Source organism: Pezoporus flaviventris, unplaced genomic scaffold (genome assembly GCF_033815535.1).
Source record: "Pezoporus flaviventris isolate CSIRO_AGI_PZ_B2104156 unplaced genomic scaffold, CSIRO_AGI_Pfla_v1 ptg000088l, whole genome shotgun sequence".
Lineage (NCBI taxonomy): Eukaryota > Metazoa > Chordata > Aves > Psittaciformes > Psittacidae > Pezoporus > Pezoporus flaviventris.
This window is the reverse complement of record NW_026892636.1, coordinates 1,056,719-1,084,131: the sequence shown is the minus strand read 5'-3', so window position 1 is coordinate 1,084,131 and position 27,413 is coordinate 1,056,719. Positions and strand designations below refer to the sequence as shown.

General features: G+C 46.1%; 1 protein-coding gene and 1 pseudogene across 1 annotated transcript in view; one reads left to right on the top strand and one right to left on the bottom strand.

The window, feature by feature from the left end:
- The window catches only part of LOC133280763 (olfactory receptor 14C36-like), a 377,076-nt gene that overhangs the window by 8,373 nt on the left and 341,290 nt on the right, over window positions 1–27,413 (bottom strand). The window lies entirely within an intron of this gene.
- Window positions 1–27,413, top strand: part of LOC133280754 (olfactory receptor 5AP2-like) — a 48,012-nt pseudogene that overhangs the window by 3,177 nt on the left and 17,422 nt on the right.

The following is a 27,413-nucleotide window of genomic DNA, read 5'->3' as shown; positions in this document are numbered from 1 at the left end:
AAGTCAGGCAAGGCTAGGCAAGGCAAGTGTCGTGGTTTAAAACTAGTCAGGCAGCTTGTTCACTCACTTCCCCCCTTCTTGCTCTCCCCCTACTCCCAGAGGGTACGGAGAGGAGAATCAAAAAGAATGCAACTCCCACAGGTTGTGAAAAGAACAGTTTAGTAACTCAGGTATAACACAAATCACTACTGCTACCACCAGTAATATTAATGATAAAGGAAGTGTCCTGGGTTCAGCAGTAGCAGTCATTTTTCTCCTTCTTGGTAGCTGGTGCAGTGCAGTGTTTTGACTTTCGGCTTGGGAACAGAGCTGATAACAAGGATGTTTTGGTTTGGCCAAGGACTTTGTGAGCCTCATGCTCTGCCAGGGGGGAGGGGAAGCCGGGAGGAAGCAGAGACAGGACACCTGACCCAAACTGACCAAAGAGGTATTCCATACCACAGCACGTCATGCCCAGGATGTAACTGGGAGTTAGCCGGAAGGGCTGGGAGACTGCAGGGTTGGAGGAGGTATCGGTCGGTGCTTGGTCGGGCTGAGGGGGGGCAAGTTATCGGTCTGCTGGTGCTGAGGTGTTGTATTCTCTTCCCTTGTGATTTCCTTTATCATTATTATCATTGGTGGTAGCAGTAGTGATTTGTGTTATACCTTAGTTACTAAACTGTTCTTATCTCAACCCATGGGAGTTGCATTCTTTTCTATTCTCCTCTCTGTCCCTCCGGGAGCAGGGGGAGGGAAAGAAGGGGGGGAGTGAGTGAACAAGTTACCTGACTGGGTTTAAACCACGACAGGAAGTAACAAGGGAAGAGAATACAACACCTCAGCACCAGCTGACCGGTAACTCGCCCCACAGCCTCACCAAGCACCGACCGATACCTCCTCTAACCTGGAGTCCTAGCCCTTCCAGGTAACTCTCAGTTACATCCTGGGAATGATGTGTGGTGGTATGGAATACCTCTTTGGTCAGTTTGGGTCAGGTGTCCTGTCTCTGCTTCCTCCCGGCTTCCCCTCCTCCCTCGCAGAGCATGAGGCTCACAAATGTCCTTGGTCAGAATAAACATGACTTTGCAAAAACTAAAAACATTGGTGTTATCAGCTCTGCTCCCAGGGCGAAAGTCTAAACACAACGCTGAACCAGCTACTAAGGTGAAATATGACTGCTACTGCTAAACCAGTATCCAGCCCTGATTGCATACCATTCACGTCATGCCCAGATCCTACATTTTCAATATGTCATTGCTCTTACATATATACATCCATATATACACACAGACAGTGAGAAAGAGATCATTTCTTAGCGCAGGGACCAATCCCTATAAAGCTGCTGAGTCCATTTGGTCCATGATACCGGGTTTCATCTCTTATAACAGTCTTTCAGAACAGGAGAGGCTGTGTGCAGTGTTCACACAAGTGAATCTCCTGGGCAATAGCGTCCATTGCTAAGTCCACCCCTTCATCATGAGTTCACCTGTATGTTGCATCTCTGCCCTGATGTCCTGAAGTGCTATGGGCCCACCAGGCTCAAAATAATTCACTGTCCCCTTCAGCAGTTTCTGCCCCTTGTTGCTGGGGACTCCATACAGCTGCCTTCCATCTCTGATGCTTCCAAAATACTGGAGGGGCCTAGTTTACTAGATACTAGCCCATACTGTCCCACACATCCTGCCACTCATGACTGTACAGCCTTGAGGAAAATCTCTTGGTCCTCCAATATCAACCATAGACAAGACCCAAACTCGACTCTGCTTAACTTTTGAGATCAGACAAAATGGTGGTGGGTAAAACACAGTCTGTGTGTCTGCCAACATGCTGATCCCCACCACAATCAGCAGGCAGGTCCCAAGGGTACCCAAAGGCCATTCAAAACCTTCAGACCTCTCAAACAATGCTGCTGTACTTGTCACTGGGACTGGGGTAGCTGCTGTGCTTGCTGGCACTCCCACCACCAGCTTCCCTTTTCCTGAGTCCAGATCTTCCTCCTCTGCTTTGCTGGGAAATGCTGCGTGGTCTCCTGCATCCTCCTGGGGCTCGCCTGGCAGCTTCCAGGGAATGCTCTCGGCCGTTGTGGGGCTGGGCTTGGTCACACGTCTCGGCTACTCCACCGCCTTATCCCGCTACTCTGCAGCCACCTCCTTCTGCCCCTCGACAGCCCTGACATCCCCCACCAGCAGCCGCTGCCTGCCGGCCTCCAGCCCCGCTCCCCCCACCTCTTGGTCCCAGGGCTGCTCTCCCGGGCCAGTTCGGCAGCTGCTGGCTCCCTCGACCGCTCCCCCTCGGCTCCCCGCAGCCTCTTGAAGATGGATTCGAGGACTAGGGCCACGACGGGGCAGAGCAGCGTACAGGTACAGGTACAAGTCCACGGCCACGTCCGTCCTGCGCTGCTGCTGGAGCCTCCCCGTATTACAAGTTATTGCACAAGGGGGAATGGCTTTAACCTGAAAAAAAGGGAGATTTAGCTTGACTTTAGGAGGAAGTTGTTCCCTTTGAGGGTGGTGGGACACTGGCACAAAGTGCCCAGAGAAGCTGTGGCTGCACCATCCCTGGCAATGTTCAAGGCTGGATTGGATGGGAGTCACCTTTGCTCTGAAGCAGTGAAGTCCAGCTCTGCTTTGCACAACACATGTCAGATGAAATCCAACGTGGTTGTAAAGTTTTCTACATGTACTCATGATTTGAATGCGTGTGGGCTGTACAACTGAAGCTCAGCATGGCCTTAGAATCATTTTCTCTCTGTTATTTATTTACTGGCTTAACATTGCTGAGGTTGTTTTGGGGGGTATAAAACATAATTTCTTTGAAAGAAAATCAGAAGAGTATTGAAACAGGGAGAAGTTCTCAGCTCTTTGAAGCTTAGTGCAGAGCCAGGGGAGCTGCAGCATCCATCAGTCCTTTCCATTTCCCCTGTGCTCAAACTTGCACTGCCTGTAAGATGCCTTCACACAAAAACTGATCTGAAGAACCCCCACAAACATCTGTCCTGTGCGGAGAGCAGGGCAGCACGGTTTCAAAGGGCAGGTCACAGAGCTCTCATGGGCAGAAGCAGAGGACTGCGTGCAGCAGAGCATGGCCAGCAGCCACCTCCAGTGCCAGACCACAAGAGAGCTGCCTGAATGCGCCCTCCCCTTTAGATCCGCTTGCTGAGGGATGTTCAATGCATCTCTTGAATTGACACTATAGTAGCAGCCTACAGCTACTTGAAATGTGGCTTCAGAGATGATGTAGTTTTTCTTGCTAGCAGGAAGAGAAGGAAACCTCTGCAAAGTGCAGCTTGGAAGGTTCAGACTCAAAGTTAGGAAAGAGAAATGTCTCTCAAAAGGTGGACTTGTGGTGCAAGAGGTCACCCAGAGGAAGTCTGGCTCAGCCCATGGCTTTGTGTTTCAAGGAACAGACAGCGATGGGTGCAGAGATGGGACTGAAGGTACAGAAATGCCAGGTGAGAGCTAGGTGGGAAAGCAAGGTGGGGGTCAACAGCCTGAAGGGAAAGAGGTGCAGGCATGGGCCAGTGTAGGACAGCCTGCAGCAGAGATGACAGGGTTCTGGCATGGCTGAAAAGCCCAAAAGAACAAAAGGCCTCTGTGCCCTGGGCTATGGCAGTTGCCTCTTTCATCAAGGCCTATGAGGAGAACTTTCATCCTCAGGATTTCAGGCTCTGCTTCTCCAAGGGCTGTGGTCAGGGCTTGGCCTTTCTGCATCATCAAACAAACCAAGGGTTTTCTCACCATCAGACACCTGCACTTTGCCTTTGTCTCCCTGTAATCACAGCTTCCAGTTACTTGCTTTAACGAGTCCCTGGGGAGACTTTGTCAGCAGCAGCCCTCAGTGGGGCCCATTAATGCTGAAGGCACTTGGGGCTTTGTTTCTGACTTGGACTTCTTGAGAGGTTTCCTCAGTCTCCTCTCAGCACCTGAGGTTCATGGACTCAGCCCAAATACACCATGGGACTCATTAAACCCTGATGAGCCATGTCTCACTGTGTAGTTTTGTCAAGTCTTCCAGATTGTCTTCCAGGGAACTGGGGAGGTTTCCGAGTGCAGGAAGATTACAAAGGGCATCTGATAGAAGTTATTTGAAAGGGTTATTTGAAAGGAAAATCTACGAAAGATGAGAGGAATGAAGGACGCGGTGTAACAGGCAGGAGAGTGGCAGTGCAGTTACAGGGGAAGATCGGCATTCCTTTGGGATCCCCCTTGTGAAAGGCCATTGGATTGGCAGAGGTCTCTTGGGAGAGAGGACAAGGCCATGTTGCAGTTACCTTTGATAAAGGTGCCAAGGGCAACCCAGGGGAGCCCAGACTGTACAAGCTGCCTTTGGTGAGGCGTGTGCCAGCATCAAAGTCCTCTTGGCTGACATCTCTGGGCACCTAAACGCCGTCCGAAGGGTAACTGCTGCCTGGCCAAGCTGAGAGCCTGCAGTTGTGCGTGAGGAGGCAAAGAGTGGATGTGGTTTCCCTCAGCTCCAGCACAGCTCTTGGAACGGTCTCCCTCAAGGCTGCTGTACCCAAGGGGTACACCACAGACATAACAATCCTGCTGTCCTTCTACTTATCAATTAGTTTAACTGCAGCCCATCCTGGACACCTGCCATTCCCAGATACCCCTTATCCCTGTGTCCTGTTCTTCTAGCCTGTTTTTCTTACACTCATTTTGTACTAAGGTCATAAGGGCCTAAAACTACGTCAGCTATAATGGTTTATCCTACATGAGAAAGAATTCTCAGCCTGTTCTCTAGCCGTGCTGCTTTTTTTTCTGTGTATCATGCACCTCCGTAATTTTCCATTGCTACTGTTACAAAGCCATCAAACAACATTACTTAAAACTGATTCTAAAAGGTATATATATTTCATTTTGTAATGTTTTGCCTCCCCCCTTTTCTCAAATTCCCCCTTTTTATGTCCTTTTGCAAAGTCTTTTGCAACATTTTTTATATTACCATTACCGTCTAAAGACTTTTTGAAATAATTTCCCGTTTCTACTTGGTGCTTAATTTCGTTCCTTTGCCAATCGTCATAATTGATCATAGACCATTTACAACAGCAGAGGGAACATTGTATCATACCACAAGTAATCAATATTAAAACAAATAACATCAATATTCCTGAAACTGGTTGTCTCAACCAGGAGAGGTTCAGGTAACCATGAAGTTATTTTTTTTCCATATTTTTTCAAAACCCCAGGAGGTGTCATCCATGGCCATTTCATGAAATATCTTAGTTTGTTTCCAAATTTCCTCCAGATCTGTTTCGATTCTGCCACTTCAGTCTGTATAGGAACAACAACTTTCATTGATTATGGAAGAAAACCCTCCTTGTCATGCCAATAACATGTCTAGAGCTATTCAGTTTTGTAATACCACTTTAGACGGGCTGGTTATCTCTTGTTGTTCTGCCTGAATTATATCAATGTTTTTACTTTCCATTTCCTCTATGGTTGCTGAGATATTTACAATTGCCTTCTCTAATTCACTTACTCCCAAAGATGGAATTAGCCCTCTTACAAAACTATGAAATGCAGTGTGCCATTCAATAATAGGGTTTTCCCCTCTCTTAATCCGTTTAGCAAAACTTCTAATCCAGGTCCCAGAAGGATACCTGTTGATAATAAAAATAGTAAAATTGGGTATTACAGCACCTAAGGTGCATGCCTCCTTCCAGCTGGGGGGCAGAGTCTTATAAGCATTTTCTCCACATAACCAGTACCTTTAGGAACAGGCCATCACTGAACTACAATACCATCTATATTAATAGCACGATTGCAATTTGAATGGTGACCTACATCTGTGGCATTGAAACAAGCATGATCTCCTACCCTGGTTCCTGGTGTAATACATCTTTGTGCACAGGTGTAATGTTTATTACCTGGATTAGGATTAACTATTCCAAAGTTTAACCTTTCCTTCGAATACAGATTGCTAGTGTTCACCCACAAATTTGTCCATGAGGCAGTGTTTGGAATTGGAACTCCAATTAATGGGAGATCCAGGCTTTCTCCTGATTTAGGCAACTGTGCACACACCCAATAGTCAGTACGATTAAAAACATTAGTAATATTCTGCACTAACTTCAGGTGTAAGTTCTGGTCCCAAGCTCGTGCACCAGTTATCATATGAGTCCAAATTATGACCGACGCAATTTCATACGTAAGGGTCCTGAAGGTTCGATCCGCCATGTCTTCTGTAGCTCTGGTGCTTTCTTAATTCTTGAATGATGTATCCAAGCAGGTTGTTCCTTTATCTTCACTGCTGTAAAGGTGGTCAGTAATATTGTAGGGGAGTCGTAGAAGAGTCATAGTGTGGTAGAGGAGGCATAGAGGAGTCAGATGGCTAACAGACGGCTCATAGAGCAATCTTAGGAGTCATAGTAGAGTCACAATGGGGGTCATAGAGGGGTCATAGAGGCATCATAGTGGCATCATAGAGGAGTCATAGAGGTGTCTTAGGGGAGTCATAGAGGAGTCATAGAGGAGTCATAGAGGTGTCATAGAGGAGTCCTAGAGAAGTCATACAGGAGTCCTGGATGAGTCATAGAGAGGTCATAGAGCAGTTGTAGAGGAGTCATGGAGGGGTCATAGAGGACTCATAGATGGGTCATTGAGTGGTCATAGAGGAGTCACAGAGGGGTCATGGAGAAGTCATAGAGGAGTCATAGAGGTGTCATGGAGGATTCATGGAGGAGTCATAGAGGAGTCATGAAGGAGTCATACAGGAGTCTGAGAGGAGTCTTGATGTCAAAAGTCACAGAGGTGTCATTGAGAAGTCATAGAGCAGTCATACAGCAGTAACAATGTAGTCATAGAGGAGTCATGGACGAGTCATAGAGGAGTCATAGTGACATAGAGGAATCACAGAGGTGTCATAGAGGTGTCCTAGAAAAGTCAGAGAGGAGTCACAGAGGAATCAGAGAGTCATAGGGCAGTCATAGAGAAGTCATAGAGTCATAGAGGAGTCACAGAGGTTTCATAGAGGTTTCATAGAGGAGTCATAGAGGAGTCATAGACGGGTCATAGAGGCGTCACAGAGGCATCATAGAGGTGTCATAGAAAAGTCATCCTGTCCAAGACTCATAGAGGATTCGGAGAGGAGTCATAGAGTCATAGAGTCATGGAGGTGTCATAGAGGACTCATAGAGGAGTCGTAGAGGAGTCATAGAGGAGTCATAGTGTTATAGAGGAGTCATAGAGGAGTCATAGAAGAGTCGGGGGCTCATTGACGACTCAGAGGAGTCATAATAGTCATAGTGGAGTCAGAGGGGTCATAGATGCGTCATAGAAGCATCATAGATGTGTCATAGAGGAGTCATAAAGGTTTCATAGAGTTATAGAGGAGACATTCAGGAATCATAGGGGAGTCATAAAAGAGTCATAGAAGAGACATAGAGGAGTCATAGAGGAGTCAGAGGAGTCAGAGGAGTCATAGAGGACTCATAGAGGGGTCATAGAGAAGTCATAGAGGAGTCATAGAGGAGTCATAGAGGAGTCATAGAGGAGTCATACTGTCCTAGAGTCAAAGAGGGGTCATAGAAGTGTCATAGTGTCATAGAGTCATAGGGGTGTCATAGAGGAGTCATAGAGCAGTCAAATATCAGTCATAGAGGAGTCATAAAGGAGTCATAGAGGAGTCATAGAGCAGTCAAATATCAGTCATAGAGGAGTCATAAAGGAGTCATAGAGGAGTCATACAGCATTCACAGGGGAGTCATAGAGAGTCATAGAGAAGTCATAGAAGAGTCATGGAGGAATCATGGAGGTGTCATAGAGGAGTTATAGAGGAGCCATTGTGTCATAAGGGCATAGTGGAGTCATAGACAGGTCGTAGAGAAGTCATAGAAGTTTCTTTTAGTGGTCATAGAGGAGTCATAGAGGGGTCATGGAGGAGTCATAGAGAAGTCATAAATTCATACATGTGTCATAGAGGAATCAGAGAGGAGTCACAGGAGTCATAGAGTAGTCGGAGAAGTCATAGTGGAGACATAGAGGAGTCACAGAGTAGTCATAGAGGTGTCATAGAGGAGTCATATAAGAGTCATGGAAGAGTCATAGAGGAGTCATAGAGGAGTTATATTGGAGTCATAATGGAGTCATAGAGAAGTCATGGAATAGTCATGGAGGAGTCATGGAAGAGTCATAGAGAAGTCATAGCGGAGTCATAGGCGTGTCATAGGGGACTCATAGAGGAGTCATAGGGGAGTCATGGAGGAGTTGTAGATGAGTCATAGAGGAGTCATACTGGAGTCATAGAAGAGTCCTAGGGGACTCATAGAGGAGTCCTAGAGGAGTCAAAGAAGATTCTTAGAGGCATCTTAGAGGAGTCATATAGGATTATTAGAGGGTTCATTGAATAGTCACAGGTGAGTCATAGAGGATTTATAGTGGAGTTATAGTGGAGTCATAGTGGAGTCATAGAGGAGTCATAGAATGGTCAAAGTGGAGTCATAGAGGAATCATAGAGGATTCAGAGAGGAGTCAGAGAGGAGTCAGAGAGTCATAGAGGTGTCACAGAGTCACAGATGTGTCATAGAGGCGTTATGGAGGAGTTAAGGAGGATTCATAGATGAGTCGTGGTGGAGTCATAATGAAATCATAGAGGAGTCATATTGGATTCATACAGGAGTCATAGAATAGTCAAAGAGGAATCATAGAGGAGTCAGAGAGGAGTAAGAGAGGAGTCAGAAAAGAGTCAGAGATTCACAGAGGAGTCATAGAGTCATAGATGTGTCATAGAGGAGCCTTGGAGGAATCAGGAAGGAGTCATAGTGGAGTAATAGAGGAGTCGTATAGCTTTCATGGAGGAGTCATAGAGGGGTCATGGAGGAGTCATAGAGGGGTCATGGAGGAGTCATAGAGGAGTCATGGAGGAGTCATAGAGGAGTCATGGAGGAGTTGGAGGCATCATAGATTCATAGATGTGTCATAGAGGAGTCATTGTGTCATAAAGTCATAGAGGTTTCATGCAGGAGTCATTGAGGGGTCGTAGCAGAGTCATAGAATGGTCATTCTGTGGTCATAGAGGAGTCATAGATAGGTCGTAGAGAAGTCATAGGGGTGTCTTAGAGGAGTCATAGAGTATTCTTAGAGGAGTCTTAGAGGAGTCATATTGGAGTCAGAGAGGAGTCATAGAGGAGTCGTAGAGGAGTCGCAGATTACTCACAGAGAAGTAGAGGAGTGGAAGAGGAATTGTAGATTAGTCATAGAGGTGTCAGAGGATTCATAGAGAAGTCATAAGGGAGTCATAGATTCATAGATGTGTTGTAGAGCATTCATCGAAGTGTCATAGAGGAGTCATTGCCTAAAGTCATAGAGGATTCATACAGGAGTGATAGAGGAGTCATAGAGGAGTCATAGAGAAGTCATAGAGGAATCATAGAGAAGTCATAGAGGAGTCAGAGAGTCAATAAGTGTAGAGAGCTTAACAGCAGAATGGCTGAGTAACAGAGGTCATGATACTGTGCAGCTGGTGGAAAGATAGGCCTCAGGGCTGCGCCTCAAGGCCGCAATTATCTTGTGGTTGATGCTTATTCTGAGTTGCTCAAGAAACAGGATGTACATCTTGCTGAGATAAGCGCAACGGTAATGCTTGAGCAAGCTGGGATATGTCAAAACAAGTTGAAACAAGAAGTGGTTACAGTTACTTAGAGACCCCTGCGTCAATACCGATTAACCAATGATTTTGCTGTATCCTGGCAGACAATGTACCTAACACCGCGGGCTATAAAAATGAGTGTATCACGCTAAATAAACGAGACTTGCTGACCATGATAGCATGAGGCTTGTCTCCCGCGACTCCCGGGGTCACCAACATATTGGCGCCCGAACAGGGACTTGGGACCAACCGGAACAAGGACCCAAAGGAGTTGCGTTGGGTGCAGGTCTCGACTTAAAGACAGCTTCTGCGGGACAGCAGTGACACATCGGTGTGCTGCTTGCTTTCTGCTTTGGCCCGGAGTGCAGCATCGGCTGGCTCTGCTGCTACGCGCTGCCGACGCCTGGAGGGTGCAACGGAACCGGTAAATATGGACAGGCAAGCGGCGTATGATCTTTTTACTGCCTTCCTCCGTCGTCGGGGGTTAAAAGGCTTAGATTTAGATAAGGACCTCCCTTCCCTTCTTTCCCACGCTCGGTCTCTCGGTATTTTCGATGATCCCCATTCAGTCCACCAGTTGTCGGAATGGCGTCGCTACGGTGATAAATTATGGGATCTTACATTAGATGATGATAAAACTGCTAAAAAGTTATCCAAATTATGGCGTTTGATACATAACGAACTCTTAATGGTACAGGCGGAGAAACGTGCGGCCGAAAGTGCCCGTTTGGCACAAGATCTAAATCGTCACTACGATCCCTCTGCCCCTAATCCGCCGACCGTCTCGTCAATCGAGATACCCCCCCCTCCTCCTCCGCCTCCTCCTCTCCCCCCCCCACCCCCCTCTCCCCCGTCTCCCCCGTCTGCCCCCGTCCCTGAAAACGGACCGCCTGAGTCTCCTCAAAACTCCCTTCCCTTGTCTCTCAATGCCACGGAGCCGTTCCCCGGAGCCCTTTCGGACCTCGCGGAGGCTATGGCAAGTCAGAGACGGGAAGCTTGGGCTGCTTTGGCACGCCACGGAGTCGAAAACGGAGATAGGGTCCTTGCCGATGCGGCACAAGACCATGTTACTACTTCCATGGCTTTTCCTGTTATTTTTCACCCTCGGCCTGGCGGCGGTTATAGGGCGGAGATTACTCAAATTGATTGGAAATTATTGGCTCAACTTCGTGCCACAGTCGCTCAATTCGGTGTCACCAGTGAACCGGCCAAACAGATGCTTGATTACTTATTTAATTCGATGATTCTCTTGCCTGTAGACATTAAGGGTATCGCTCGTTTAATCTATACCCCTCACCAAAAACTTACATTTGATGCCCGATGGGGGGAAGAAGCTGCTGCTTCAGTAGCTTTACCCCGTATTCAAGGAGACCCCCTCTTTGGAATAACAATGAATGAACTACTAGGGAATGGTGATTATACTCGAACAGATGCCCAGGCAGGCATAGGGGCAGAGAAATTAAGGGAAGCAATGAGGGTGGCGAAGCGAGCGATGGACAAAATCCGAGAGCCTGGAGGACCCCCTATGTATATGAATATTAAACAAGGAAGAGAGGAATCCCTTGGGTCATTCGTTGATAAGTTAATGCAAGCCCTTTCTAAAGCAGGAGTAGCAGATCACATGCAGGATGCTCTCCTGAAACAATGCATCATACAAAATGGCAATCAGGTAACACGCTCCCTTATAACAACTGCTCCGGGTAATTGGGTGATTCAAGATTTGTTGGACAAGGCAAACACGCTCCCCTCAGGTAATCAAATTTTTGTAGTAGAAGCTCTTAATAAAATTAGTGAAGGTCTTGGCACAGCCCTTGCACCCCTCCAGGCGGCACTTGCGCAAACTCGTTCTCTAACCCCAACCACCCGCATAAAATGTTATCGATGCGGGAGACCCGGCCACACTCGTCGCGAATGCCAGGCCCCTGGTGTTTGGTGCGGACCGTGTCAATCATCCAGTCATAATACCAATGCCTGCCGTAGGCGACATACCCAGGGAAACCCCCCGGCCAGCGCGAGGATGAGCCGCGCCAAGACACAAATAGCCGCCCAACCTGCAACAACCTCGTCCCTGCAACAAGCGGTAGCCTCGGATATGACCTGGCAACAGCTGTAGATGTTACCTTCTACAATACAGATACCCACGCCGTCCCTACAGGCATTCAAGGTCCCATTTTGATTAATAATCGGCCGGTGGGAGGTATAATATTGGGCCGTTCCTCAGCTACCTTACACGGTCTCTACATCGACCCTGGTGTGATAGATCCTGATTCCACTGGAGAAATTTTTATCCTTGCTCGTACCAACTTCCCTCCATTGACTGTCCCAAAAGGCGAAAAGATTGCTCAATTTATTCCTCTCCTCTCTACCACACCAGTATCACCACGAAATTTACCTCAACGACAAGGACAATTAGGATCTACAGGAAAAATTACTATGCTAAGCCTCAACCTTTCGGAAAGACCAAAACGTTGTTGTACAATCCTATGGCAAGGCCGTACCCTATCCCTGTCAAAAGCTCTTCTTGACACAGGCGCTGATTCTTGTATTATAGACTCTAAATTATACCCTGATTCATGGCCCACAATTTCAATTAATAATGCTATAACAGGAATAGGAGGGGTTCGACTTGCACGACAGACACCAGTGTTAACCGTCCTCTTGGAGGGGAAACAGGCTTCCGCCCCCTTCTCCCTTACTCTACTCCCTGATGAAGTTGATTGCATTTTGGGTCGTGATGTGTTAGCACAATTGGGACTTAAATTAACAGACTCCCCTTTAGCATAACGGCCATTGCTTGGGCTTTCCCAATACCTCTTACATGGACCACTAATACACCTGTGGTCGTTAAGCAATGGCCATTAAAAGGGGAAAGCCTCTTACAGGCGCATAAATTAGTGGCCGAACAGTTACAACTTGGCCACTTGACGCCGTCCGTCAGTCCGTGGAATACCCCCATTTTTGTGATAAAGAAAAAGTCTGGATCTTATCGTTTATTACATGATCTGCGCGCAATTAATTCTCAAATGGAACCTATGGGGGCTTTACAGCCCGGCCTCCCAAACCCAGCTATGATACCACGAGATTGGTCCCTTTTGGTTATTGATTTAAAGGACTGTTTTTTCACAATTCCTTTACATCCTCAGGATACCAAACGCTTTGCATTCACCTTACCTGCCCAAAATAGAGGAGAACCTGATAAAAGGTTTGAATGGAAAGTGCTTCCACAAGGTATGCGCAATTCCCCCACCCTCTGCCAGCTGTTTGTGGACACTGCCTTACAGCCAATACGAAAAAATTTGCCTGACGTTATTATATATCACTATATGGACGATTTACTATTTGCTCAGAAATACCCCTTTTCTACTGAACAACTTCAAATGATTATAATACTGTTACATCGCCAGGGACTAAAGGTATCTGAACAAAAACTTCAATCTACTGCCCCTTGGAAATATTTGGGATGGATTATCACCGATAGGGTTATACGTCCACAAAAAATGTTGGTTGCTAATATTCCAACCAATTTATATGAAGTCCAACGATTAATGGGAGATTTACAGTGGCTTAAACCGGTAACAGGAATCCCTAATGACCTTCTTGATACTTTACGCCCTTTACTTAAGGGCACTGACCCGGCTACACCTGTAACATTGTCTCCAACACAATTACAAGCTTTTCAAGACATTATGCATTGTGTTACAACTGGTTTTGTCTCTCGCCGTGATCCAGTCCTCCCTTTAGATCTGGTTATATGGAACACGGCGGACCATCTTCTAGCAGCAATTACCCAAATAACGAACGCGGGGGACAAGGCCCAGGAAACCTTAGTTATTGAATGGTTAACTCCACAATTACAGCAGCGAAAATCAATTACAAAGAAATTGGAACGATTAGCAACCCTGATACGCAAAGGCCGACTACGGACTATTGAAATTAGTGGCAAAGAACCTGAAACTATTTACTTGCCCATGGAACATTCTGACTTAGATTGGTTTCTTCTCAATGATAGTGACCTAGCCCTTGCCTTGCTGAGCGCTCCTTGTAAGGTACTCACGTCAAAAGTTAAACCTAGCGCTTTAGCATGGCTTGGTCATTGGCAATGGATTGTCAAACCTCTTAGGAGCGAATCACCTATTACAGATGCTATCACAGTTTTTACTGATGCAGGACACAGGACCTTGAGAGCAGCAGCTACATGGAAACAAGGAAATACGTGGTGTCATCACATTCTCGACGCCACACCTGAGGACAATCTTCAAACCCTTGAACTTTTAGCTGTTATCTGGACCCTTCACACGTTCCAACAGCCTCTTAATGTTATCTCTGATTCTTTATATGTTGTGACAGTAGCTTCTCGTGTTGAAGATGCTGCTATTAAGGATGTTACAAATCCTAGGCTTGGGGAACTCTTTTTATCCCTTAAGAGGGTGATACATGCCAGGGCCTATCCCTATTCTATACTCCATATTAGAAGTCATAAGTGGGATATGGGCCTAGGGGAAGGAAATGCAAGGGCCGATAAGTTGGTAGCTATACAACAACCAACAACAATTCCCCGCAGCATTGCTGCGAGGGAAAGTCATAATATTTTCCACCAAAATGCTAAAGGATTGGCTAAAGAATTTGATATTCCCATACATGAAGCTCGTGCTATCATTAAAACCTGTTCTGTTTGTAGTTATCCTCAAGGGGGAGTAGGCTTAAGCATGGGAGTTAATCCCAAAGGATTAGACTCAAATCAAATATGGCAAATGGACGTTACTCATATACCCCATTTTGGGAAGCTAAAATATGTTCATGTTACCATTGATACGTATAGTCATTACATTTGGGCAACTGCTCAAACAGGTGAAAAGACAACGCATGTAGAAAAACATTTGAATAGCTGTATAGCTATAATGGGAGTCCCTAAAGAAGTTAAAACAGACAATGGCCCAGCATACATCAGTGAACGTTTCCAAAAATATATGCTATTTTGGGGAATTAAACATACTAAGGGTATCCCCCATAATCCAACTGGCCAAGCAATAGTAGAAAGGGCTAACAACACTCTCAAAACATATGTTACTAAATACCCAGACCTCCTGACCCCCTCAGAAAAACTATTACGAGCTTTATTTGTGTTGAACCATCTCTGTATATTTGGGGAAGAAAAATTACCCCCAGCCATCAAACATTTTCAAAAGGAACCAACCCCTATGCCGCCTATCTATGTACGATATAAAGATCTAACGACAGGTTTATGGCAACCCCCAGCCCAAGTACTTTATTGGGGGAGGGGCTATGTTTGTGTTTCTACCCCAACAGGACCCAAGTGGATCCCTGCTCGTTGGACTCGAGCTGTACAGACGAATGAACAGCCCAGAACTCCGCCGCCGTCATCGTCTGCAGCTGATCCTACGCCCGTTGCTGGAACCGCTTGAGAGACGTTTTGGAATTCGCCTATCCTATTCAACCCAAGAAGAGGCAGAATTCCATTTGTTTTGGGAACTTGTTAAACTATTTAATCGAATTCTGTCTCCTATTCATTATTGTTTAGTGTGTTTACAAGATCATAGAGCTTGGATTAAAATCAAGTGTGGAGGTTGTCATCAAAAGGTTTGGGTGTCCCAAAGTCATTTGCAAGCACATGGTGCTTGCGTAAACTGCACCTGGAGTCCCCATCGTAATAACAATCCTTATAGAGCACTATTGGCTGAAGCAGGCATAACACCTCTCATAAATTCTCCGTTAACATATCCATTAATCGAAAATAGGGAAGATCTGGAACAGCGATACCTAAAGTATCGGGTCCAGGAGATTCTTTTCCAAATTCAAACTGCACTGACCACAGTGTCTCTAGAGATTAAGTGCGGTAAAGATGTGGGTATTCCGCTCCTGTGGCAAGTTAAACCTGAAGATTGGGATCGTACTTGTCGCCGTTTTCGGCCTCAACACAGGAACTTGGGACACTCTAAACAAAATCGAAGAGCGAAAAAACATGTGGGTCACATGGGCTGAAAAAGTTAATCAAAGTAGTTTATGTCTTGCTCTTGCTAAAGCTTCTGATCCTTTTAGAACTTGTTTGGTAGGAGTCCCAACTAATTATTCCTTCAACCCCTCTTGTTATAAGAATGTTTCGGAAATCCAAGAAATTAACTTACTTGGCTCTGCACCTGCAAATTATTGCCTTGAATTTAACCCTCATAAATTCCAGGATCGCCCAGTAAACGTCTCGTCATATAGACCATATAATGAAACTGCATATTGCCGACACATTACCCATAAAACTGTCATAACTTCTCATACAGGTTATCTACCTGATGGATATTTTCTTATCTGCGGTGATAGAGCATGGCAAGGAGTTCCTAGAAGTCCGGTAGGAGGACCCTGTTATATAGGCCATTTAACAATGTTTGCACCTGATATCATGACAGTTCTTAAGGCCAACCATACTCGTATACGCCACAAAAGGGCAACCACACAGTTGGGCTCAGACTGTCACGATACTGTCACACTTTGGGACCCTCCCGAGGTTATTCTAGCCAGTATTTTCGCTCCTGGTGTAGCATCTGCCCAAGCTCTCACCCAATTGAGAAAATTGGCTTGCTGGACAGGGAAACAAATAAACATCACAACAAGTATTTTGTCAGATCTGGCCACAGACTTAGAAGGAGTCAGACATGCAGTTCTCCAAAATCGAGCTGCTATAGATTTTTTACTCCTTGCACAAGGTCATGGGTGTGATGAATTTGAAGGCATGTGCTGCATGAATCTTTCTGATCACTCTAATTCCATTCATAAACAATTGGCACTGTTAAAAGACAATATGCGAAAATTACAAGAGACAAATGATCCTTTCACAAACTGGTTAGCGTCCCTTGGACTATCTCCCTGGTTAATCAGTTTGATAGAAAAAATTGTTGTGGTGTTGGCCATAATTTTGCTTGCGATTTTGCTTTTACCATGTATTATGCAGTGTTTGCAAAAAATGATATCGAATGCTTTTAATCATAACATGGCTATGCTTGCTACTAAAGAAAACGGGGGAAGTGTAGAGAGCTTAACAGCAGAATGGCTGAGTAACAGAGGTCATGATACTGTGCAGCTGGTGGAAAGATAGGCCTCAGGGCTGCGCCTCAAGGCCGCAATTATCTTGTGGTTGATGCTTATTCTGAGTTGCTCAAGAAACAGGATGTACATCTTGCTGAGATAAGCGCAACGGTAATGCTTGAGCAAGCTGGGATATGTCAAAACAAGTTGAAACAAGAAGTGGTTACAGTTACTTAGAGACCCCTGCGTCAATACCGATTAACCAATGATTTTGCTGTATCCTGGCAGACAATGTACCTAACACCGCGGGCTATAAAAATGAGTGTATCACGCTAAATAAACGAGACTTGCTGACCATGATAGCATGAGGCTTGTCTCCCGCGACTCCCGGGGTCACCAACAAATAAGGTGTCAGAGCAGTCAATAAGGAGTCCTACAGGAGTCATAGAGGAGTTGTGGAGGAGTCATAGAGGAGTCATAGAGGAGTCATAGAGGAGTTGGAGAGTAGACATAGTATCACAGAATTATAGGGGTGTCATAGAGGAGACAGAGGACTCAAAGAGGATTCATAGAGGAGTCATAGTGTCTTAGAGGAGTCATAGTGTCTTAGAGGAGTCAGAGAGGAGTCAGAGAGGCATCAGAGAGGTGTCCTAGAGGAGTGCTAGAGGAATCCTAGAAAAGTCCTAGTGGAGTCTTAGAGGAGTCCTAGAGGAGTCATGGAGGGGTTATTGGGTGTTCATAGAGGAGTCTTAGACGAGTCATGGAGGATTCATAGAGGAGTCTTAGAGGGGTCATGGAGGAGTCATAGGGGCATCTTAGGATGGTCATAGAGCAATCATAGTGGAGTCATAGAGGAGTAATAGAGTCAAAGAGGAGTCATAGGGGGGTCATAGAGGAGTCATAGAGGAGTCATAGAGTAGTCATAGAGGATTCATAGAGGAGTCATAGTGTCATAGAGTCATAGAGGAATCGTAGAGAACTCGTAGAAGAGTCATAGAGGAGTCATAGGGGAGTCATAGATTCATAGATGTGTCATAGAGCATTCATAGATGTGTCATAGAGGAGTCATAGGGGAGTCATAGATTCATAGATGTGTCACAGAGCATTCATAGCGATGTCATAGAGGAGTCATAGAGTAGTCATTGTTCCATGAAGTCATAGAGGATTCATACAGGAGTCATAGAGGAGTCATAGAGGAGTCGCAGAGGAGTCAATAAGGTGTCAGAGCAGTCAATAAGGAGTCCTACAGGAGTCATAGGGGAGTCATGGAGGAGTCATGGAGGAGTCATAGAGGAGTCATAGAGGAGTAATGGAGGTGTCATAGGGGAGTCAGAGAGTAGTCATAGTATCATAGAGTCATAGGGGTATCATAGAGGAGACAGAGGACTCAAAGAGGATTCATAGAGGAGTCATAGTGTCGTATAGGAGTCACAGAGGAGTCATTGAGTAGTCACAGAGGAGTCATAGGGGAGTCATAGCGAAGTCATAGCCGAATCACAGATGCGTCATAGTGGAGTCATAGAGATGTCGTAGAGGAGTCCTAGAGGAGTCATAGAAGAGTCTAAGGGCAGTCATATAGGTGCTACAGAGGAGTCATAGAGTAGTCATAGTGGAGTCAGACTGGAGTCATAGTGGAGTCATAGAAGTGTCATAGAGGAGTCATAGCAAAGTCCTAGAGGAGTCATAGAAGAGTCATAGTGGAGTTTGAGTGGAGTCATAGAGGTGTCATAGGGGAGTCCTAGAGGAATCCTAGAATAGTCCTAACGGAATCATAGATGACTCATAGAGGAGTGTTAGAGGAGTTCTAGGGGAGTCATAGACGAGTCACAGAGGAGTCATAGAGTCAAAGATGAGTCATAGTGGAATCATAGAGGAGTCATTAAGGAGTCAGAGAAGTGTCACAGAGGTGTCACAGAGGAGTCACGGAGGAGTCCTTGAGGAGTCATAGTGTCATAGAGAAGTCATAGAGGAGTGAAAGAGGAGTCAATGAGGGATCAGAGAGGAGTCAGAGAAGAGTCATAGAGGATTCATAGAGTTGTCATACAGGGGTCACAGTGGAGTCACAGTGCAATCACATTATAGTTATAGAGGTTTCATAGAGGCGTCCAAGAGTAGTCACAGAGATGTCATGGAGGAGTCACAGTGTCATGGATATGTCATACAGATGTCCTAGAGGAGTCCAAGAGGAGTCCTAGAGGAGTCATAGTGGAGTCATATTGGAGTCAAAGTGTAGTCACAGTGGAGTCAAACAAGAATCACAGTTCAGTCATAGAGGAGTCATAGAGGTGTCACAGAGGAATCATAGAGTTACAGAACAGTCTTAGAAGGAGTCATAGAGGAGTCTTAGAGGAGTCATAATGGAGTCAAACAGGAGTCACAGAGGAGTCACAGGGGAGTCATAGAGTTATAGAGAAGTCCTACAGGAGTCCTAGAGGAGTCAAAGAAGAGTCATAGTGGAGTCAAAGAGGAGACATAGTGTAATCATAGAGGAATCAAAGAGGAGTCACAGAGGAGTCATAGAGTCATAGAGGAGTCATAGAGGAGTCATAGGAGAGACATGAATGAATGATAGTGAAGTCATAGAGTCATCAAAGAGGCGTAATATAGGCGTCAGAGAGGAGTCAGAGAGGAGTAGATGAGTCATTGAGGAGTCATACTGTTATAGAGGAGTCATAAAGGAATCATAGTGGAGTCATAGGGGCGTCACAGAGGCGTCACAGAGACACCTTAGAGGAATAATAGATCAGACATAGAGGTGTCAATGAGCGGTCATAGAGGAGTCATAGAGGTGTCATAGAGGAGTCAGAGTCGAGTTAGAGAGGAGTCAGAGAGTCATACAGTAGTCATAGTGTCATAGAGGAGTCATAGATTCATAGAAAAGTCATAGAGGAGTCACAGAAAAGTCATAGTGAAGTCATAGAGGACTCAGAGAACTCATAGAAGACTTGTAGAGGAGTCATGGAGGAGTCATGTTGGAGTCTTAGATGAGTCATAGTGGAGTCATAAAGGATTCGGAGAGGCGTCATAATGACATAGTGTCATTTAGCTGTCATAGAGGAGTCATGGAGTCAAGGAGGAATCAGAGAGTCATAGAGGGCTCATAAATTAATAGAGTGTTCATAGAGTCATAAAGGAGTCATAGAGAAGTCATATTGTCATAGAGGATTCATAGTGTCATAGAGGAGTCATAGAGGAGTCATAGAGGAATCATAGAGGAGTCAGAGGAGTCATACAGGGCTCACAGTGGAGTCCCGGTGGAGTCAAGGTGGAGTCATAGAAGAGTCATAGATGAATCATAGAGGTGTCTTAGAGTCATAGAGGAGTCATAGAGGTGTCTTAGAGTCATAGCATCATAGAGGAATCATACTGTCATAGAGGAGTCATAGAGGAGTAATCCAGGCGTCATAGAGGCATCATAGAGGCATCCAAGAGGAGTCATAGAGGAGTCATAGAGGAGTCATGCAGGGGTCACAGTGGAGACACAGAGGAGTCACAGTGGAGTCATAGAGGCTTCATAGAGGCATTATAGCAGCGTCACAGAGACGTCCAAGAGGAGTCATAGAAGAGTCGTAGAGGTGTCATAAAGGAGTCATAGTGTCATACAGAGTAATAGAGGAGCCATAGAGGAGTCATAGAGGAGTCATGCAATGGTCACAATCTAGTCACAGTGGAGTCACAGAGGAGTCATACGACAGTTACAATCTAGTCACAGTGGAGTCACAGAGGAGTCATAAAAGCTTCATAGAGGCATCATACAGGCGTCATAGAAGCGTCACAGAGTTGTCATAGAGGTGTCCAAGAGGAGTTATAGACGAGTCATAGACAAGTCATAGAGGAGTCATAGAGCATTCAAATATCTGTCATAGAGGAATCATAGAGTAGTCATAGTTATAGAGGAGTTATAGACGAGTCATAGACAAGTCATAGAGGAGTCATAGAGCATTCAAATATCTGTCATAGAGGAATCATAGTCATAGAGTTATAGAGGAGTTATAGAAGAGTCATAGACAAGTCATAGAGGAGTCATAGAGCATTCAAATATCTTTCATAGAGGAATCAGTCATAGAGTTATAGAGGAGTTATAGACTAGTCATAGAGGAGTCATAGAGCATTCTGCTTCCTCCCAGCTTCCCCTCCTCCCTGGCAGAGCATGAGCCTCACAGAGTCCTTGGTCAGGGTAAACATCACTTAGCAACAACTGAAAACATCGACTTCACCAACACTGTTCTCAGGCTGGAAGTCAAAACACAGCACTGTACCAGCTACTACAAAGGAGAAAAAAAAACATGACTGCTACTGCTGAACCCAGGACATTATCCACCCCTTATTCCATACCATTCATGTCGTGCTCAGATCCCACATTTTCAATACACCATCGCTCTCCCATATATATACATCCATATACATACAGGCCAAGAGGAAAAGATCATTTTCTTAGTGCATGGACCAATCCCTATATTCGGTCCATGATGTTCAAAGTTCATTCTCTGTTGGGATGACGGCTGGAGGGAAGTCAGGGCCAGTCGCTGGTGACCTGGAGACATCTAGTTGATGGGCTATAAAAGCATTATACAGCAGGCAACAGCATACAATTGAGTTCACTGGCTGTTTTCCCCTAAAATCAAATCCCCTTGAGGTATACATCGGACTTCCCCATCTTCCCGCATTACCCACCAAGTATATCCAGGTCCCTGAGCAAAAGCAATCCCACGAGTGGGTTTGCCTTTACCTGAAGCAGGAATTACCCCTGAAGCAGGTCTTCCCCAGCAAATTCTTCATATGCACCATGGGAACTTTGTCCCCCTCTACAAGATGTAAAAGTTCTGACTGGGCTGGGCCAGCCCTGTTGGCAGATCCTCTGGTGTTGACCAACCAGGTGGCCTTTGGTGTATCCCAATGCTTGAAAGTTCCCCCACCCATTGCTCTCAGTGTAGTTTTTAACAGCCCATTGTACCGTTCGATTTTCCCAGAGGCTGGTGCATGGTAGGGGATGTGATATACCCACTCAATGCCATGCTCTTTGGCCCAAATATCTATAAGGTTATTCTGGAAATGAGTCCCATTGTCTGACTCAATTCTCTCTGGGGTGCCGTGTCGCCACAAAATCTGTTTCTCAAGGCCCAGGATAGTGTTCCGGGCAGTGGCATGGGGCACAGCATGTGTTTCCAGCCACCCGGTGGTTGCTTCCACCATGGTAAGCACATGGTGCTTGCCTTGGCGGCTTGGTGGCAGTGTGATATAGTCAATCTGCCAGGCCTCCCCATATTTATACTTCAACCATCGTCCTCCATACCAAAGAGGCTTTAACCGCTTGGCTTGTTTAATTGCAGCACATGTTTCACACTCATGAATAACCTGGGCAATAGTGTCCATTGTTAAGTCCACCCCTCGGTCACGGGCCCATCTGTATGTTGCATCTCTGCCCTGATGGCCTGAAGTGTCATGGGCCCACCGGGCCAAAAATAATTCACCTTTATGTTGCCAATCTAAGTCCATCTGAGCCACTTCAATCTTAGCCGCTTTATCCACTTGTTGGTTGTTCTGGTGTTCCTCAGTGGCCCGACTCTTGGGTACATGGGCATCTACATGACGTACCTTCACCACCAGGTTCTGCACCCTGGCAGCAATATCTTTCCACAGTGCAGCAGCCCAGATGGGTTTACCTCTGCGTTGCCAGTTGCTCTGCTTCCATTGCTTCAACCAACCCCACAGGGCATTTGCCACCATCCATGAGTCAGTATAGAGATAAAGTACTGGCCACTTTTCTCATTCAGCAATGTCCAGGGCCAGCTGGATGGCTTTCACCTTGTCAAACTGACTTGATTCACCCTCTCCATCAGCAGTTTCTGCAACTTGTCGTCCAGGACTCCATACAGCTGCCTTCCATCTCTGATGCTTTCCCACAATACGGCAAGAGCCATCAGTAAACAAGGCATACTGCTTTTCACTTTCTGACAGTTTATTATATGGTGGGGCCTCTTCAGCGCGCACCACCTCCTCCTTTGGTGACATTCCAAAATCTTTGCCCTCTGGCCAGTCCATGATGACTTCTAGAATGCCTGGACGACTGAGATTTCCTATTCGAGTTCATTGTGTAATTAGTGCAGCCCATTTACTCCATGTAGCATCAGTTGCATGATGTGTAGAGGAGACCCTGCCTTTGAACATCCAGCCCAGCACGGGCAACCGGGGTGCCAGGAGGAGCTGTGCTTCAGTGCCAATCACTTCCGAAGCAGCTCGAACCCCTTCATAGGCTGCCAGTATCTCTTTCTCAGTTGGGGTATAACTGGCCTCAGATCCTTTGTATCCCCGACTCCAAAAGCCGAGGGGTCGACCTCGAGTCTCCCCTGGAGCTTTCTGCCAGAGGCTCCAGGTAGGACCGTTCTCCCCAGCTGCAGTGTACAGTACATTTTTTACATCTGGCCCGGTCCGGACTGGTCCAAGGGCTACTGCATGAACTATCTCGCGTTTAATTTGCTCAAAGGCTTGTTGCTGCTCAGGGCCCCATTTAAAATCATTCTTCTTCCGGGTCACATGATAGAGAGGGCTTACAATCGAACTGTAATTTGGGATGTGTATTCTGCAGAACCCCACTGCACCCAAGAAAGCTTGCATTTCTTTCCTATTAGTTGGTGGAGACATTGCTGTTATCTTGCTGATCACATCTGTGGGGATCTGTCTACGTCCATCTTGCCATTTTATTCCCCAAAATTGAATCTCCTGTGCAGGTCCCTCGACCTTACTCCGTTTGATGGAAAAAACAGCTTTCAGCAGGATTTGGATTATTTTCCTCCCTTTCTCAAAGACTTCTTCCGCTGTATCGCCCCACACAATAATGTCATCAATGTATTGCAGGTGTTCTGGAGCTTGCCCCTGTTCCAGTGCAGTCTGGATCAGTCCGTGGCAAATGGTAGGGCTGTGTTTCCACCCCTGGGGCAGTCGGTTCCAAGTGAACTGGACACCCCTCCAAGTAAAGCAAACTGTGGCCTGCACTCTGCTGCCAAAGGAATGGAGAAAAATGCATTGGCAATATCAATCATGGCATACCACTTGGCTGCCTTTGACTCTAGTTCATACTGAAGTTCTAGCATGTCCGGTACGGCAGCACTCAATGGTGGTGTGACTTCATTCAGGCCACGATAGTCTACTGTTAGTCTCCATTCTCCATTAGACTTTCGCACTGGCCATATGGGGCTATTGAAGGGTGAGCGGGTCCTGCTGATCACCCCCTGACTCTCCAGTCTACGGATCAGTCGATAGATGGGAATCACTGAGTCTCGGTTGGTGCGATACTGCCGCCGGTGCACTGTTGTGGTCGCAATTGGCACTTGTTGTTCTTCAACTTTCAGCAACCCCAAAACAGAAGGATCTTTTGAGAGACCAGGCAAGGTGGACAGCTGCTCAATTTCCTCAGTCTCCAAAGCAGCAATACCAAAAACCCATTGCTACCCTTTTGTGTCTTTGAAGTACCCTCTCTTGAGGTAGTTTATGCCGAGGATGCATGGAGCCTCTGGACCAGTCACAATAGGGTGCTTTTGCCATTCCCTCCCAGTCAGGCTGATTTCAGCCTCCAGAGCAGTCAACTCTTGGGATCCTCCTGTTACTCCAGAAATATAGATGGGTTCCCCCCCTTGCCAACTTGATGGCATCAGGGTACACTGTGCGCTGGTATCTACTAGAGTCTTATACTTGTGTGGGACTGATGTGCCAGGCCATCTGATCCACACAGCCCAGTAAATCCGATTGTCCCCTACCTCCACCTGGCTGGAGGCAGGGCCCCTCTAATGGTCATCACAGCATTGGACACTTAAATCGGGGTAAAAGGGATTATTCTTCGTTATCATTGAATTGCTGAGGTGAGTAGCTCGAGAGAGGACGCCTTCAACACCGGAGCGGGGGGAGATCAGGGTCCAGGAGCCTCAACTCAGAGCGACAAGAGCCACTGAGGGAGCCTCAAGTCCTCGAGAGGACCTGCCCAGGAGCTGTCAGCTCAGCTTACGCGAGCAGCTGACTCACACAGGGCGGAGCCTGAAGCAGTGGCACTAACCCTGACTGGTTAATGACCTGCCACAGGGAGCGTGAGCGACCAGGAGCCCGGCGAACAGAGCGGGTCGAGGCAGTTTGCGTGGCAGTTCGCACCTCCCGCGTGAAGACAGGCTGAGGAAGTTGGGGCTGTAAACCTGGAGAAGAGAAGGCTGCGGGGAGACCTCAGAGCAGCTTCCAGTATCTGAAGGGGGTCTATAGGGATGCTGGAGAGGGACTCTTCATTAGAGACTGTATTGACAGGACAAGGGGTAATGGGTTAAAACTTAAACAGGGAAAGTTTAGATTGGATATAAGAAGGAAATTCTTTCCTGTTAGGGTGGTGAGGCACTGGAATGGGTTGCCCGGGGAGGTTGTGAATGCTCCATTCCTGGCAGCATTCAAGGCCAGGTTGGACGAGGCCTTGGGTGATATGATTTCGTGTGAGGTGTCCCTGTCCATGGCAGGGGGTTTGGAACTTGATGATCTTAAGGTTCTTTCCAACCATAACTATTCTATGATTCTATGAGGATTTGTTCCAGAGGCTATGGAGCCTCCACCCATGGACATGTTCAGAAGCTGCCTGAATGAGGCCAGGAGCAACCTGATGCGGCCATGACTAGCATGACCATGACTAGTCACTGATGTGACTATGACCAGCAGGATGTAGTTATTGGTCAGAAAGGACATCTTGGAGGTCTCTATTCCTATGATGGGCAAGTTATACACATAAACAGATATATATGTGTGTATATATATCAAAACACAATATTAAATGCATTCTAAACTATATATATATAGCACAGTATATTCTTGTGTTAAATGTCAACACCAACACACACAATACTAGTTTTCCTTGCCTCAGTTTAGTTGGGGTCTCAGTGAATTGTGGGCTGGGTGGGGGAGGCAGCTCCTATGAAAAGCTTTTCCCAGGAAGGATGGAAACCCAAGATCTAAATGGATGAACTGATCTTTTAATGCAGTTATGGAGCAATGGGATATCGTGCGTGAGCCAAGTGAGTGAAATGCAAATTCTTCAACAGGTCTGTGTTTGGAACCGGGCTGCTGAGTTAAATCACAGTCAAATTGGGCTTTGCCACTTCTTTTCAGGCAGCTGTGGAACTTCACCCTTTCAGTTTTCCTCCTCAAGTTCTGCCTCTCTCAAAGCCTTTAAGAGAAGCTCTAAGGAGTTTTCTAATTTATACCCACAGTGGTTTGTTAAAAACAAAGGCAAGAATGTTATCAGTAGAATTTGCTGCAGGAGAGTTGCACCTTGGTTTGAGGCAATGGGGATTAGAGAAACAACGGGAAAATTGAAGGTAATGGAAAAACCCAACCAAAAGTCTTTATTTCCTATGCAAGAAGTCATTCCTGGCACAAATTGCAGCTCCCCCATATCTTGGTTGCTATAAAATCACAATGCCACCAGGGGAAACAGTCACCACAGGGTTTCCCCACACACCCAAAACTTCCCTATTTCTTTAGCAGCTCATCACTCAAAGGTGAGAGATGTCCCTGATCCAACTGTGTTAACAAGCTCCACTGGGAATGGATTTGGAGCTGATGGGCTTTTAGGAAGGGGAAGGCTTGGCTGAGTCCTGGATGGAGATTTTCCACCTGTGGTCACTTGAGCTGTGGCATCTCCAGTGGGAAAAACACTCCCTAATCCAGGGGAAAATAACCTAAACAGGGATGTGACCCTGGCCAGCACTAAGAAATAAATATTCTTTTTTTATACTTTATTCTGTATTTGTACTTTATTCTCTATCATTTACGTTGTATTTTGATTATATATATTTTTTATTTTATATATATATTATATATATTCTTATTCTTTACTCTTATTCTTTGTTCTTACTCTTTACTAAAGTTACCAGCCTGAACCTGACTCTTACTGTTGCCAGCAGGACATGACAGTATCCACGTATGCTTGCTCTTTAGATGTCCATTTCCCCTTCAAAACTACATTTCATCTACTTCTGAACAAAATTCATTCCTTTTCCTGTGTGATTTTTGTTCCTTCTTGGTACCATTGCTCTCTGCGGTCACCTCCAAGAGGTGCAAAATGGTCACAGGAGTCCCTGTAGGTATCAAAAGGAAGAAGTTTTGAAATAAGTGGCTAGAAACTCATGGATCAGGATTTCTTATACAACACCACCATCTATTGGACGTTGCTGGGAATAGCCACTCCTTTAAGATAAAAACTTATGTGCTGGGAAGCTTTGGGTAGCCAAGTGGCTTGTTCTTACCCAAGAAACTGAGAAATAATAGATAAGTAAACTAAGGCCATCATGTTGCCTCTACAGTTGGCTGATCCTATGTAGACAGTTTATTTCCTGACCCTGTTCAAGCAATGTCAGATAGTTTAAAAGCTTCAAACAAAGTCCCCTCGGATTTAGAAATGATGCTTTAAAACCCACTTTTCCTAATGCAGTTCTTGGCTGAGGCTTCAGGTTGTATGAAATGTAGATTATTGTAGAATCATAGAGTGGTTTGGGTTGGAAAGGACCTTGGTTCCAACCCCCTGCCATGGTCAGGGACACTACATGTTAGACCATGTCACCCAACACTCTGTCCAAACTGGCCTTGGACACTGCCAGGGATGGGGCAGCCAAAGCTTCTCTGAGCACCCTGTGCCAGTGCCTCAGCACCCTCACAGGGAAGAGCTTCTTTGTTATCTGTAACCTGAACTCCCTGTGTTTCATTTGAACTCATCACCCCTTGTCCTGTCAATCCAGTCCCTAATGAAGAGTCCCTCTCCAGCATCCTTGTAGCCCCCTTCAGACACT